The sequence below is a fragment of the Leguminivora glycinivorella genome, chromosome 2 (assembly GCF_023078275.1).
Source record: "Leguminivora glycinivorella isolate SPB_JAAS2020 chromosome 2, LegGlyc_1.1, whole genome shotgun sequence".
NCBI classification, from domain to species: Eukaryota; Metazoa; Arthropoda; class Insecta; order Lepidoptera; family Tortricidae; genus Leguminivora; species Leguminivora glycinivorella.
Genome location: NC_062972.1, coordinates 5,432,171 through 5,447,843, shown reverse-complemented (window position 1 = coordinate 5,447,843; position 15,673 = coordinate 5,432,171). Strand labels below are relative to the sequence as shown.

The 15,673-nt window shown below is 42.8% G+C and overlaps 1 protein-coding gene across 2 annotated transcripts in view; it reads right to left on the bottom strand.

Moving 5' to 3' along the window:
* LOC125234277 (AN1-type zinc finger protein 6) overlaps window positions 1-1,334 on the bottom strand; it is a 77,344-nt gene extending 76,010 nt beyond the window's left edge. For both annotated transcript variants that reach the window (XM_048140507.1, XM_048140511.1), the window contains exon 1: window positions 1,239-1,334. The gene's annotated coding sequence lies outside the window, so the exon portion shown is untranslated. The remainder of the gene's footprint in view (window positions 1-1,238) is intronic.
* Window positions 1,335-15,673: the final 14,339 nt, after the last annotated feature.

The following is a 15,673-nucleotide window of genomic DNA, read 5'->3' as shown; positions in this document are numbered from 1 at the left end:
TCTTTTGAAAAGACACTCCTCATATATTATTATATAGGTTGTTAAACAACGTTGAAAAAAAAGGTCAGCGCTAGGACGTCCTTCCTCTCTTTCTTTTATCCGTAATATCCGTATACATTAAGTTAGATAAGTTGCCAACTCAGGTCCGTTGCAACAAAAATATGTATTTATAATTCTACAACGATTTCGGCACTGTATTGTCTATTTTCATATGTAATACAACTCAATGTAACTCTTCTGTAATGATTGTTTGTGCCAAAATAAAGAGAAAAAAAAAAAAAAAAAACAACAACGATAGCTTTGTTTTGTATCTTCTTGTTTCACAAGAAAAGTATTAATGCAACATGTGGAATGAAGTGAACATCATGAACCTCCAAATAATTAAGTTTAAGAAGATTCACTCACAACATAAAAGTGTATTAACTTTTTTATTACTATTATTATTGACCCACAAAATGAGTCATCAATGCCATAAACATGTGTGTATGTCTTATTGGATAAAATCCACATTCAAAGAAATTTTAAACCAACCTCAGCCACTTAACACAATCACTTCCAATAAATATACCTTGATATGATACCTAAATTTATAACTTAATTGCATTACTCATCATGGTTTTTCAATAATACATGTTATTGCAACACCCAATATTTTTTCCAGTCTAAAACGAGCCCAGACCTTACGGTCAAATGGAAAGTTCGTGAATAGGCACCAGTTTAGAGTGCAGCACGTTTTTTTACCAGGAAGTTGGGTATTTTAAAAAGTGGAAATGTCATGTAGAAACTTTATGCCACTTGCTTATTCATTGAACAAAGTCATAGTTTATTGTCAGTCCGGAATCCGTCTAAAATAGTAGCAACATGTGTACAATAAGCCATTATCACAAAAGAAAGGAAGAGACAGCGCCTTCTTCACAAGGGAACTATCTGGCAAAAAAATACAACTCGAGTGAACTGCTTTACTTTTGAGGTATTTGGTCAAAGTAACACTAAGCGAATTAGCACATATATCTAAACACAACTGACCAAACTCACAACAAATACTCAATACATGATCGAAACAAAGAAAATAATAAAGAATTTGGATAATTGGCATTCACGAAGAAAATGGCGTCATATCACTAGTCAAGGAACAAGGTACAATTTCGTCATTCATAAACACGACACACAACACCACAAAAGCACCACTAAAAACGAAAATATGCTTATTATAAGGTTTTCTTTAAAAAAGTACTCACTTTGAATAAGAATTCCAAAGAAAATCATCCAAAAACTTTAAGGACTGATGACAAGGCACTCCACTCACCGTTTGCAAAACCAGACTAATTTATCACGTGACCAAAGCAATGTTACCAATACTAAAAATACTCTTGTTTTATAGTAGATTTTTAAGAAATAGTAGAATGATTCATTCTTGAATAATGTATTCTAGGCAAATACCGTTGACCGTCAACGTGTCTAGAAAAATGTATTTTAACCGACTTCAAAAACAGGAGGAGGTTCTCAATTCGACTGTATTATTATTATTTATTTGTATGTATGTTATTCGATATCTCCGAGAATCGTGAAATGATTTTCAAACATTTTTTTTGACGTGATAACGTCTAATAACTCGTTACTACGGGCAGCATGCACGAAAAAGATGACGTCATTGTCCCGTTTCGCAATATAGCTTTAGCGCCATCTATTGGCGCGCGTTGGAACTAAGCGGCTGATCGATGCGCTCGGTATGGTTATAGCGTGTGGCCTGAGTAAAGCTAGGAACACACTACGCGGACGTCCGTCGTAAATCGACCGCGGACGGGAATCTGGACAATGGAAATACACATAACCGTGCAAACTATCGGTCGACGGACGCGGACGTGGCCTTGAGCGCACGGACGTCCGATCGAAATCTGGCTCTCTGGATGTTTTGTTCCGTGCACACTGATAGGTCGCGGTCGCGGTCGTTTTACGACGGACGTCCGCGTAGTATGTTCCTAGCTTAAAGCACCACAGCTGGGACAGATGGCGCGCCCGTGTGTTGTTCTCGTTAAGCTGAGTTTAGACCAGCAAGTTATTGCTGCAAGTTTTGAGACGCAACTATAGGTAAGAGTGAGTGGCAAATATCTGCATCTCTTTCTAGCATATACTTCTGTCTCAAAACTTGCAGCAATAACTTGCATGTCTAAACTCAGCTTTACAAAATTAATTATTTTAACTAGTTTTTTAAAGGTGCGCGGGGCCCGAGGGCCCCGCGGTGTTCTTAATTGTCTTTGTCTTTGTGCCTGTCTTGTGCTTTTGCTGATTAGCTTTTGCTTGAGTCTTGCCTTTGTTTGCCTCGTGCACAAACTGTACTTAGTAGTAACCGTGGTAAGAGAAGACTGCACACTGTCTGCCCGCAGCTCGGCCTGCGGCCTCGCGTGCTTGGGAGCCTCTCGGGCACTTTTACTATTGGGTCGTGTTTAAGCTCCAACTTCCCGGTCCGCCAGAGAGCCGATCAGGGACGCTCCGGGCCTTCGGCCCTACGCGGAGCTCGGCCTTCGGCCTTCGCTGGGTTTCATTTCGAAGCTCCGCGTCGTGCCTTCGGCCCGCCGCGTCGCTTTTTAGACACTTTGATTATCGTTCTGCTTGGGAGCACAGTCGGTACGCAGCTCGGCCTGCGGCCTTCGCGTGCTTGGGAGCACTCTTCCCGCAGCTCGGCCTGCGGCCTTCGCGTGCTTGGAAGCCTCTCAGGCACGCTCCGGGCCTTCGGCCCTCCGCGTAGTTACTGTGAGAGTTGTAGGTAAGTTGGAGCTTAAACACGACCCAATAGTAAAAGTGTCTTGAGAAGCTCACGACGGGCCTGCGGCCTGCGGCCTCCGGCCCGTCGTTTCGCTTCTCTAAGACACTTTTACTATTGGGTCGTGTTTAAACTCCAACTTCCCGGTCCGCCGGCGAGCCGGTCAGGGACGCTCCGGGCCTTCGGCCCTACGCGGAGCTCGGCCTTCGGCCTTCGCTGGGTTTCGAAGCTCCGCGTCGGGCCTTTGGCCCGCCGCTTTGCTTATTTAGATACTTTTTGTTATTGTTTTCTTGGGAGCACAGTCTGCACGCAGCTCGGCCTGCGGCCTTCGCGTGCTTGGGAGCACTCTGCCCGCAGCTCGGCCTGCGGCCTTCGCGTACTTGGGAGCCTGTCAGACACGCTCCGGGCCTTCGGCCCTCCGCGTAGTTACTGTGGGGATTGTAGGATTTGTAGGGAAGTTGGACCTCCGGCCCGCCGCGTCGCTTTTTAAACACTTTTACTTATATTTTCTTGCTTGGGAGCACTGTCTGTACGCAGCTCGGAACTTGGACCGGAGCAATGACCGTCGGGCTGTAGAACGCTCCCTCAGGCTGGTAGGGAAATTTGACTTTGTCCCCTCTCGCCGCCGTTTTTGACTTTTCCAAAAATTTTTTTTTCTCATTTCTATTTTTGGCCCCCGTTCTTACCAAGTCCCAAATTTGAACTGGTACCCCGCCCGCGACACAGGCAAACCTAAGTGCCTAGGGAACACTATGTAATTAACATTTTTGGAAATAGGTAAAGTCGCCATCAGATACGCCTCATGGACTCACTGAAGTCACGGAGCAACCGGTCGTCTCGTGTGTGTTAGGCCAGAGAAACCAGGCAGGCCAGCATGTACGCGTGATAAATAATAAAACGTCAGGCTGTCCTTTTTCGCACTAATTGTAAGTGCGATAGGGACGCAGCGATGAAATAAAGTTTATCAAACTAGTGTCCTACGCTCGCAGGGGCTAAGCTTACACCCCGACCACCCCGTGTCCTGGCGCGAGAACCTAATGCTGAGTGTTCATATTGGGTGTCCATGACTACATCATGGAGTCTCCATGTGCAGCAACTACAACCTTACTAATAATACCTTATTATTCTAAGAACAAATTAAATTATTTTCATAGAAAATATTTTAACTAGTATTTTTAAGTAATCACCACTCCGTTTACCGGACGGATGCCTGAACCACTCGGCCATCGGTACACGAAAGCAAGGGTCGAAATTTTCAAGTATATGACATTTCCGACGGCTCGTGACGCCCTCTGCCATCCCTGAGGTAGAACAGTATGATTCGACCTCCTAGCTGAATCAACTCAGGTGATTACAAGCTAGCGAATAGAGATGGCGTTGCCCTTAATACTCTAAGAACAAATCGCAACACAAACAAACAGCTCGGAAAGCTTGGAGGCCTTGGTCACTTTTTCTTTGTATATGACATTTATAATAATAATAATAATAAGCCTTCGGGGGCAGCTTGTGGCGAGCTGACGGTGAGTGGCGACACCGCGGACCCCTATTCTGGAGGGCACTTCCATCTTGACCTCGCCTCTGCGCTTGCCTTAACCGGCCGGCCAGAGTGGATTCGCAAGAGCGGGACCTACCTATGCTCCAGGTTGGAAGTGTAAAATGTCATAACGCCGGCGGCTTGCTGAATGGAACACCAGTAACCAAGCTACCGCAGACTCACCTCTCGACAACCTTTTAGCCATTCTCAAGTGTTGCTCTGTCTGTTGTCGCACCGTGCGTGCGGTCGTTTTGCAGGGCCCGTTCAATGAGTTGGCGAGTTACCGTCTGCCCTTTACAATTATGAGACTAACTGTCACGGCAGGTGTCCGATAGTCTCCCCCCATAGCCCTTTAACCAGTTCATCCAACTTTCAAAACAATAACCCATGACCTTAGCTCCCATCGCAGCACAAAAGTACTGCACTGCAATAGTCTTGCACCTGGCGGGGCTGGCGGGGACCATCTCCGGTTGTATCATATTGTACGCTCGGGGATGGTATCCGCCACGTATATCCTTTGCCTTTAGATGATAATGTCTAAAAGGGCCTCTGTACTGTTGGCTTCGGCCCCACGCATGCCTCCCAAAGGTCCGGGACCCCATGGTCCCGAGATATAGAAAAGACAGACAAATAACAATAATAATAAATAATAAATATTATAGGACAGTCTTACACAGACCCACGACTGAGTCCCACGGTAAGCTCAAGAAGGCTTGTGTTGTGGGTACTCAGACAACGATATATATAATATACAAATACTTATATACATAGAAAACATCCATGACTCAGGAACAAATATCTGTGTTCATGACACAAATAAATGCCCTTACCGGGATTCGAACCCGGGATACTACACGCTAGGCCAGACTGACCGGTCACCGGTTATTCACCTTATTATATTAATTTTGCCTCTTAAGTGTTTTTTTTTTCTTTTTCTCAAATTAACTTGAATTGTAACTAGCTCCGCGCAACACACTAGAGTAGAGAGTAGAACCCCAAGTAAATTGGAAATGGAAACCTAGAATAAATATTACGTAAGTATTCTTTATACTAATATTTCAATGTTTAATGAATTTAGGGATGCGCAAAAAATCGCAAACGTTATAGGAGCACGTATACTTTTGTCTATTTGAAACTGGTCTGGACCTGAATTTTGAAAAGAGAAAGATATCTACTAATGAAATGGAGGACCTATAGAATTTAAAGACTAGAAAAAAATCAGAGAAGTTAACTCCAGAGCCAGGGCAAACCTCCTATAATCTTGATTGATAGGAGGTTTAAGCATCTAACACACATCCACGATACGAGCGTGATCTGTGCGTGCCGAGAACGCAGACTCGCGAGCGCCGCCGCGCGCTCGACCCGCTTTGATTTGATCACGGCCGCCCGCTCCACGCAGCGATATTTAAGTAACAAGATTAACAACGTTGGAAAACTTGGAAAGCAAGATCATGGAAATTGATAAAGTATTATAATATTGATAAATCATATAGAACACGTTTAAATAAGGATGTTTTGTTATATAAACTTTTTCTTTTCCATTAATATTTACTGAGATATTAGGGTTCTAAGATTAGTAAATGGCACTAGCACTTTAATAAAATTAACGCGTGTCTCGCAAACGGTCTAGGATACAAAATGACGACTTTTATATAGGTATAGGTTAGGTTCGTTAGGTATCTTCAAACGGCCGAAGGCTCCTATTCTATGCAGTTTCTGTAATAAGCGGGGCTCCGTCGATATCGCTTTCTGTCTCTGGCGCCTTAGTAATGCTACGGGAAAATTTTGCAACTTTGCACCACTCTAACTCCTAAATTAGTAGGTTTTAAAAAAAACTTTAATTTATAAAAGATGCTTATTTTAATGCATTCTTTCAAATAAGAACAAAACACTATGCTAGAAAGAGTGCAGAGGAAGTTCTGTAGGCACATTTACAAACGACTGTACGGATATTACCCATATATGTATCCATCTCTATTCGTAACAGGAATGGTTGGTCTTCAAACTCTAGAAACCATTTTAACACGCTTTTATTAGGTCGTCGTGTATGTAACTATGTATGTAATGGAATCTAAGGAAGCTAATTTAACCATCTTCCAGGAGTCGTAGCGTAATGAAAATTGGCAGCTATATGTAGTTCCGATGACAATACAATAATATGGTACTGTTGAGCTGATCTGATGATGGAGTCGGAAGATATGAACTGGAACTACATGATGGAACATCGTATCATAGCCGTTTTTGGGTTTCTTAGAAAAGTCTTGTAATGAACTTTGACTACAATTAGGTTTCAAGGTCTGATGATGAAGCCGAAAGATATGAACTGGAACTACATGATGGAACATCGTATCATAGCTGTTTTTGGGTTTCTTAGAAAAGTCTTGTAATGAACTTTGACTACGATTAGGTTTCAAGGTCTGATGATGGAGCCGGAAGATATGAACTGGAACTACATGATGGAACATCGTATCATAGCTGTTTTTGGGCTTCTTAGAAAAGTCTTGTAATGAACTTTGACTACGATTAGGTTTCAAGGTCTGATGATGGAGCCGGAAGATATGAACTGGAACTACATGATGGAACATCGTATCATAGCTGTTTTTGGGCTTCTTAGAAAAGTCTTGTAATGAACTTTGACTACGATTAGGTTTCAAGGTCTGATGATGGAGCCGGAAGATATGAACTGGAACTACATGATGGAACATCGTATCATAGCTGTTTTTGGGCTTCTTAGAAAAGTCTTGTAATGAACTTTGACTACGATTAGGTTTCAAGGTCTGATGATGGAGCCGGAAGATATGAACTGGAACTACATGATGGAACATCGTATCATAGCTGTTTTTGGGCTTCTTAGAAAAGTCTTGTAATGAACTATGACTACGATTAGGTTTCAAGGCCTGATGATGGTGCCGGAAGATAAGAACAGAAAAATAGGGGGGGGGGGCTCGAGGGGGAAGCATGAAAAAAAGATCAACGTAGTATTTAAAATAAGTTGGGTTAGCGTTTTCTTGTGACCTTTCAGAGCAAACAAAGGGGGCTCGGGGGCGAAGCCCCCACAAAAGAAAGATAAACGTTGTATTTAAAATAAGTTGGGTTAGGGTTTTCTTGTTACCCTTAAGAGTAACGAAAAGGGGAGCTCGGGGGGCGAAGCCCCCCGCATAAAAGAAAGATTAACGTAGTATTTAAAATAAGTTGGGTTAGCGTTTTCTTGTGACCTTTCAGAGCAAACAAAGCGGGGCTCGGGGGGCGAAGCCCTCCGCATAAAACAAAGATCAACGTTGTATTTAAAATAAGTTGGGTTAAGGTTTTCTTGTGATCTTTAAGAGTAAAGAAAAGGGGGGCTCGAGGGGCAAAGCCCCCCGCATAAAAGAAAGATCAACGTAGTATTTAGAATAAGTTGGGTAAGCATTTTCTTGTGACCTTTAAGAGCAAACAAAGGGGGGCTCGGGGGGCGAAGCCCCCGCATAAAAGAAAGATCAACGTTGTATTTAAAATAAGTTGGGTTGAGGTTTTCTTGTGATCCTTAAGAGTAAAGAAAAGGGGGCTCGGGGGCGAAGCCCCCGCATGAAAGAAAAATTAACGTAGTATTTAGAATAAGTTGGGTTAGCGTTTTCTTGTGACCTTTAAGAGCAAACAAAGGGGGGCTCGGGGGCGAAGCCCCCGCATGAAAGAAAGATCAACGTAGTATTTAAGATAAGTTGGGTTAGCGTTTTCTTGTGACCTTTAAGAGCAAACAAAGGGGGGCTCGGGGGGCGAAGCCCCCGCATAAAAGAAAGATAAACGTTGTATTTAAAATAAGTTGGGTTAAGGTTTTCTTGTGATCCTTAAGAGCAAAGAAAAGGGGGCTCGGGGGCGAAGCCCCCGCATGAAAGAAAGATCAACGTAGTATTTAAAATAAGTTGGGTTAGGTTTTCTTGTGACCTTTAAGAGTAACGAAAAGGGGGGCTCGGGGGCGAAGCCCCCGCATAAAAGAAAATCAACGTAGTATTTAAAATAAGTTGGGTTAGGGTTTTCTTGTGACCCTTAAGAGTAACGAAAAGGGGGGCTCGGGGGCGAAGCCCCCGCATAAAAGAAAAATCAACGTAGTATTTAAAAAAGTTGGGTTAGCGTTTTCTTGTGACCTTTAAGAGCAAACAAAGGGGGGCTCGGGGGCGAAGCCCCCATGAAAAGAAAGATCAACGTAGTATTTAAGATAAGTTAGGTTAGCGTTTTCTTGTGACCTTTAAGAGCAAACAAAGGGGGCTCGGGGGCCAAGCCCCCGCACAAAAGAAAGATAAACGTTGTATTTAAAATAAGTTGGGTTAGGGTTTTCTTGTGACCTTTAAGAGCAAACAAAGGGGGGCTCGGGGGCGAAGCCCCCGCATGAAAGAAAGATCAACGTAGTATTTAAAATAAGTTGGGTTAGGGTTTCTTGTGACCCTTAAGAGTAACGAAAAGGGGGGCTCGGGGGCGAAGCCCCCTGCATAAAAGAAAAATCAACGTAGTGTTTAAAATAAGTTGGGTTAGCGTTTTCTTGTGACCTTTAAGAGCAAACAAAGGGGGGCTCGGGGGCGAAGCCCCCGCACAAAAGAAAGATAAACGTTGTATTTAAAATAAGTTGGGTTAGGGTTTTCTTGTGACCTTTAAGAGCAAACAAAGGGGGCTCGGGGGCTAAGCCCCCGCATAAAAGAAAGATCAAAGTTGTATTTAAAATAAGTTGGGTTAAGGTTTTCTTGTGATCCTTAAGAGCAAAGAAAAGGGGGGCTCGGATCAACGTAGTATTTAAAATAAGTTGGGTTAGGGTTTTCTTGTGACCCTTAAGAGTAACGAAAAAGGGGGCTCGGGGGCGAAGCCCCCGCATGAAAAGAAAGATCAACGTAGTATTTAAAATAAGTTGGGTTAGGGTTTTCTTGTGACCCTTAAGAGTAACGAAAAGGGGGCTCGGGGGCGAAGCCCCCGCATAAAAGAAAAATCAACGTAGTATTTAAAATAAGTTGGGTTAGCGTTTTCTTGTGACCTTTAAGAGCAAACAAAGGGGGGCTCGGGGGCGAAGCCCCCGCATGAAAGAAAGATAAACGTTTTATTTAAAATAAGTTGGGTTAGGGTTTTCTTGTTACCTTAAGAGTAACGAAAAGGGGGCTCGGGGGGCGAAGCCCCCGCATAAAAGAAAGATTAACGTAGTATTTAAAATAAGTTGGGTTAGCGTTTTCTTGTGACCTTTCAGAGCAAACAAAGGGGGCTCGGGGGCGAAGCCCTCCGCATAAAACAAAGATCAACGTTGTATTTAAAATAAGTTGGGTTAGGTTTTCTTGTGACCTTTAAGAGTAAAGAAAAGGGGGGCTCGAGGGCGAAGCCCCCGCATAAAAGAAAGATCAACGTAGTATTTAGAATAAGTTGGGTAAGCATTTTCTTGTGACCTTTAAGAGCAAACAAAGGGGGCTCGGGGGCGAAGCCCCCGCATAAAAGAAAGATCAACGTTGTATTTAAAATAAGTTGGGTTGAGGTTTTCTTGTGATCCTTAAGAGTAAAGAAAAGGGGGGCTCGGGGGCGAAGCCCCCCGCATGAAAGAAAAATTAACGTAGTATTTAGAATAAGTTGGGTTAGCGTTTTCTTGTGACCTTTAAGAGCAAACAAAGGGGGGCTCGGGGGGCGAAGCCCCCGCATGAAAGAAAGATCAACGTAGTATTTAAGATAAGTTGGGTTAGCGTTTTCTTGTGACCTTTAAGAGCAAACAAAGGGGGGCTCGGGGGGCGAAGCCCCCCGCATAAAAGAAAGATAAACGTTGTATTTAAAATAAGTTGGGTTAAGGTTTTCTTGTGATCCTTAAGAGCAAAGAAAAGGGGGGCTCGGGGGGCGAAGCCCCCGCATGAAAGAAAGATCAACGTAGTATTTAAAATAAGTTGGGTTAGGGTTTTCTTGTGACCTTTAAGAGCAAAAAAGGGGGGCTCGGGGGCGAAGCCCCCGCATAAAAGAAAATCAACGTAGTATTTAAAATAAGTTGGGTTAGGGTTTTCTTGTGACCCTTAAGAGTAACGAAAAGGGGGGCTCGGGGGGCGAAGCCCCCCCGCATAAAAGAAAAATCAACGTAGTATTTAAAAAAAGTTGGGTTAGCGTTTTCTTGTGACCTTTAAGAGCAAACAAAGGGGGGCTCGGGGGCGAAGCCCCCGCATGAAAGAAAGATCAACGTAGTATTTAAGATAAGTTAGGTTAGCGTTTTCTTGTGACCTTTAAGAGCAAACAAAGGGGGGCTCGGGGGGCCAAGCCCCCCGCACAAAAGAAAGATAAACGTTGTATTTAAAATAAGTTGGGTTAGGGTTTTCTTGTGACCTTTAAGAGCAAACAAAGGGGGGCTCGGGGGGCGAAGCCCCCCGCACGAAAGAAAGATCAACGTAGTATTTAAAATAAGTTGGGTTAGGGTTTTCTTGTGACCCTTAAGAGTAACGAAAAGGGGGGCTCGGGGGGCGAAGCCCCCTGCATAAAAGAAAAATCAACGTAGTGTTTAAAATAAGTTGGGTTAGCGTTTTCTTGTGACCTTTAAGAGCAAACAAAGGGGGCTCGGGGGCGAAGCCCCCGCACAAAAGAAAGATAAACGTTGTATTTAAAATAAGTTGGGTTAGGGTTTTCTTGTGACCTTTAAGAGCAAACAAAGGGGGGCTCGGGGGGCTAAGCCCCCCGCATAAAAGAAAGATCAAAGTTGTATTTAAAATAAGTTGGGTTAAGGTTTTCTTGTGATCCTTAAGAGCAAAGAAAAGGGGGGCTCGGGGGGCGAAGCCCCCCGCATGAAAGAAAGATCAACGTAGTATTTAAAATAAGTTGGGTTAGGGTTTTCTTGTGACCCTTAAGAGTAACGAAAAAGGGGGCTCGGGGGCGAAGCCCCCCGCATGAAAGAAAGATCAACGTAGTATTTAAAATAAGTTGGGTTAGGGTTTTCTTGTGACCCTTAAGAGTAACGAAAAGGGGGTCTCGGGGGGCGAAGCCCCCCGCATAAAAGAAAAATCAACGTAGTATTTAAAATAAGTTGGGTTAGCGTTTTCTTGTGACCTTTCAGAGCAAACAAAGGGGGCTCGGGGGCGAAGCCCCCATGCACAAAAGAAAGATAAACGTTGTATTTAAAATAAGTTGGGTTAGGGTTTTCTTGTTACCCTTAAGAGTAACGAAAAGGGGAGCTCGGGGGGCGAAGCCCCCCGCATAAAAGAAAGATTAACGTAGTATTTAAAATAAGTTGGGTTAGCGTTTTCTTGTGACCTTTCAGAGCAAACAAAGCGGGGCTCGGGGGGCGAAGCCCTCCGCATAAAACAAAGATCAACGTTGTATTTAAAATAAGTTGGGTTAAGGTTTTCTTGTGATCTTTAAGAGTAAAGAAAAGGGGGGCTCGAGGGGCGAAGCCCCCCGCATAAAAGAAAGATCAACGTAGTATTTAGAATAAGTTGGGTAAGCATTTTCTTGTGACCTTTAAGAGCAAACAAAGGGGGGCTCGGGGGGCGAAGCCCCCCGCATAAAAGAAAGATCAACGTTGTATTTAAAATAAGTTGGGTTGAGGTTTTCTTGTGATCCTTAAGAGTAAAGAAAAGGGGGGCTCGGGGGGCGAATCCCCCCGCATGAAAGAAAAATTAACGTAGTATTTAGAATAAGTTGGGTTAGCGTTTTCTTGTGACCTTTAAGAGCAAACAAAGGGGGGCTCGGGGGGCGAAGCCCCCGCATGAAAGAAAGATCAACGTAGTATTTAAGATAAGTTGGGTTAGCGTTTTCTTGTGACCTTTAAGAGCAAACAAAGGGGGGCTCGGGGGGCGAAGCCCCCGCATAAAAGAAAGATAAACGTTGTATTTAAAATAAGTTGGGTTAAGGTTTTCTTGTGATCCTTAAGAGCAAAGAAAAGGGGGGCTCGGGGGGCGAAGCCCCCGCATGAAAGAAAGATCAACGTAGTATTTAAAATAAGTTGGGTTAGGGTTTTCTTGTGACCCTTAAGAGTAACGAAAAGGGGGTCTCGGGGGGCGAAGCCCCCCGCATAAAAGAAAAATCAACGTAGTATTTAAAATAAGTTGGGTTAGGGTTTTCTTGTGACCCTTAAGAGTAACGAAAAGGGGGGCTCGGGGGCGAAGCCCCCGCATAAAAGAAAAATCAACGTAGTATTTAAAAAGTTGGGTTAGCGTTTTCTTGTGACCTTTAAGAGCAAACAAAGGGGGCTCGGGGCGAAGCCCCCACATGAAAGAAAGATCAACGTAGTATTTAAGATAAGTTAGGTTAGCGTTTTCTTGTGACCTTTAAGAGCAAACAAAGGGGGCTCGGGGGCCAAGCCCCCGCACAAAAGAAAGATAAACGTTGTATTTAAAATAAGTTGGGTTAGGGTTTTCTTGTGACCTTTAAGAGCAAACAAAGGGGGCTCGGGGGCGAAGCCCCCGCACGAAAGAAAGATCAACGTAGTATTTAAAATAAGTTGGGTTAGGGTTTTCTTGTGACCCTTAAGAGTAACGAAAAGGGGGGCTCGGGGGGCGAAGCCCCCCTGCATAAAAGAAAAATCAACGTAGTGTTTAAAATAAGTTGGGTTAGCGTTTTCTTGTGACCTTTAAGAGCAAACAAAGGGGGGCTCGGGGGGCGAAGCCCCCCGCACAAAAGAAAGATAAACGTTGTATTTAAAATAAGTTGGGTTAGGGTTTTCTTGTGACCTTTAAGAGCAAACAAAGGGGGGCTCGGGGGGCTAAGCCCCCCGCATAAAAGAAAGATCAAAGTTGTATTTAAAATAAGTTGGGTTAAGGTTTTCTTGTGATCCTTAAGAGCAAAGAAAAGGGGGGGCTCGGGGGCGAAGCCCCCGCATGAAAGAAAGATCAACGTAGTATTTAAAATAAGTTGGGTTAGCGTTTTCTTGTGACCTTTAAGAGCAAACAAAGGGGGCTCGGGGGCGAAGCCCCCGCATAAAAGAAAGATCAAAGTTGTATTTAAAATAAGTTGGTTTAGGGTTTTCTTGTGACCCTTAAGAGTAACGAAAAGGGGGGCTCGGGGGGCGAAGCCCCCCGCATAAAAGAAAGATCAACGTAGTATTTAAAATAAGTTGGGTTAGGGTTTTCTTGTGACCCTTAAGAGTAACGAAAAAGGGGGCTCGGGGGGCGAAGCCCCCCGCATGAAAGAAAGATCAACGTAGTATTTAAGATAAGTTAGGTTAGCGTTTTCTTGTGACCTTTAAGAGCAAACAAAGGGGGGCTCGGGGGGCGAAGCCCCCGCACAAAAGAAAGATAAACGTTGTATTTAAAATAAGTTGGGTTAGGGTTTTCTTGTTACTCTTAAGAGTAACGAAAAGGGGGCTCGGGGGCGAAGCCCCCGCATAAAAGAAAGATTAACGTAGTATTTAAAATAAGTTGGGTTAGCGTTTTCTTGTGACCTTTAAGAACAAACAAAGGGGGGCTCGGGGGCGAAGCCCCCCTCATAAAAAAAAGATCAACGTTGTATTTAAAATAAGTTGGGTTAGCGTTTTCTTGTGACCTTTAAGAGCAAACAAAGGGGGGTTCGGGGGGCGAAGCCCCCCGCATGAAAGAAAGATCAACGTTGTATTAAAAATAATTTGGTTTAGGGTTTTCTTGTGACCCTTAAGAGTAACGAAAAGGGGGGCTCGAGAGCGAAGCCCCCCGTATAAAAGAAAGATCAACGTTGTATTTAAAATAAGTTGGGTTAAGGTTTTCTTGTGATCCTTAAGAGTAAAGATAAGGGGGGGCTCGGGGGCGAAGCCCCCGCATGAAAGAAAAATCAACGTAGTACTTAGAATAAGTTGGGTTAGGGTTTTCTTGTTACCCTTAAGAGTAACGAAAAGGGGGCTCGGGGGGCGAAGCCCCCCGCATAAAAGAAAGATCAACGTAGTATTTAAAATAAGTTGGGTTAGCGTTTTCTTGTGACCTTTAAGAGCAAACAAAGGGGGGCTCGGGGGGCGAAGCCCCCCGCATAAAAGAAAGATCAACGTTGTATTTAAAATAAGTTGGGTAATGGTTTTTCTGTGACCCTTAAGACCAAATAAAGGGGGGCTCGGCAAAAAAGAAATACTTAAATTTTGTTTGAATTAGTTGAAATGTGACAATATAAGCTTCAAAACAATGTATGGGGAAAGTATGTCTCTCTAATGTCTTCAAAAAGTCCGCGATGGCACATGTCTATATTGTCTATCTTTTACGGATAACTTACTAGGTATAAACATTTTTATGATAATACCGTAATAAGAAGGTAGCCACTAGTTATTATTAAGTAGCAATTAGCAATAAGTACACGTTAAGCCACAAAAGGCATGTAAAATCCGCCTACTTGAAATAAATTTATGTATAAATGTTAAAAGTATTTCATTATTAATGACTAAAAAGTATAAAATAAATTAATAGTTTAAAAAACACTATAAAACACGCTTTTATAAATGCACGTAAAAGCCAAAAATAAATTATGGATCGTTCAAGTTGTCTCTATTTGTGAGCTGAAGTTTAAAAACTATGTGCTTTTAATTATAATATTTGATTGTAAAAGCGTGGGGCGCTGGAACAGGAAAGACTTTCTTGTAAACAAATACTAATCCGAACTTCCTGGCGAATGAAGTTGCATAAGAACATAACGTTTACATATGCCGCCTAAGGGTTACCAAAGAGAACCAAAGATATCTCGTCCACGAACAAGAACTCTGCATCCTGTCACTGTAGACACTTTCCCCTTTTGTACTTTGATTACCGGAAAAAAGCGGCGTTCTAAGTGTCGGTGACTGTCGACTCTCCTCGCTACTAGCGCATATTTTGTCTGAGTTCGACAAACTGGTACCTACTTTGAACACTGACTTTTAATTGATTTGACTGTTTAATGTAGAACCTACTAGTCATAGCAACTCCAGTTAGCGCGTCAATCTGTGTAACCTCCTTCCCGTAACATAGCATAATTTGATTTATCAGCAAGTTATACAAAAAGTCTTTCCTGTTCCAGCGCCCCACGCTTTTACAATCAAATATTTTAATTAAAAGCACATAGTTTTTAAACTTCAGCTCACAAATAGAGACAACTTGAACGATCCATAATTTATTTTTGGCTTTTACGTGCATTTATAAAAGCGTGTTTTATAGTGTTTTTTAAACTATTAATTTATTTTTAAACAGGGTATTGTGTTGTTGTGGAATAGGCAAGTCACTCAATAAACAGTAAACATTGACAAATTTGGTAGAATTTATAATAAATCACACGGTAACCCTATCAGTGCACCCTATAAAAAAAAAAAATTTTTTTTGTATGATGTGATTGATTCAATAATATTTCATAATGCAAATATTACTTGACTGTAACCATCTAAATTAATTTCATAATAAAAGCTTTCTTATCAAATATGAAAATATTTTATGTACTCTGTGAGATACAGCTGTCCGTGAGCTGGCCTGTCACTAACGTCAAGT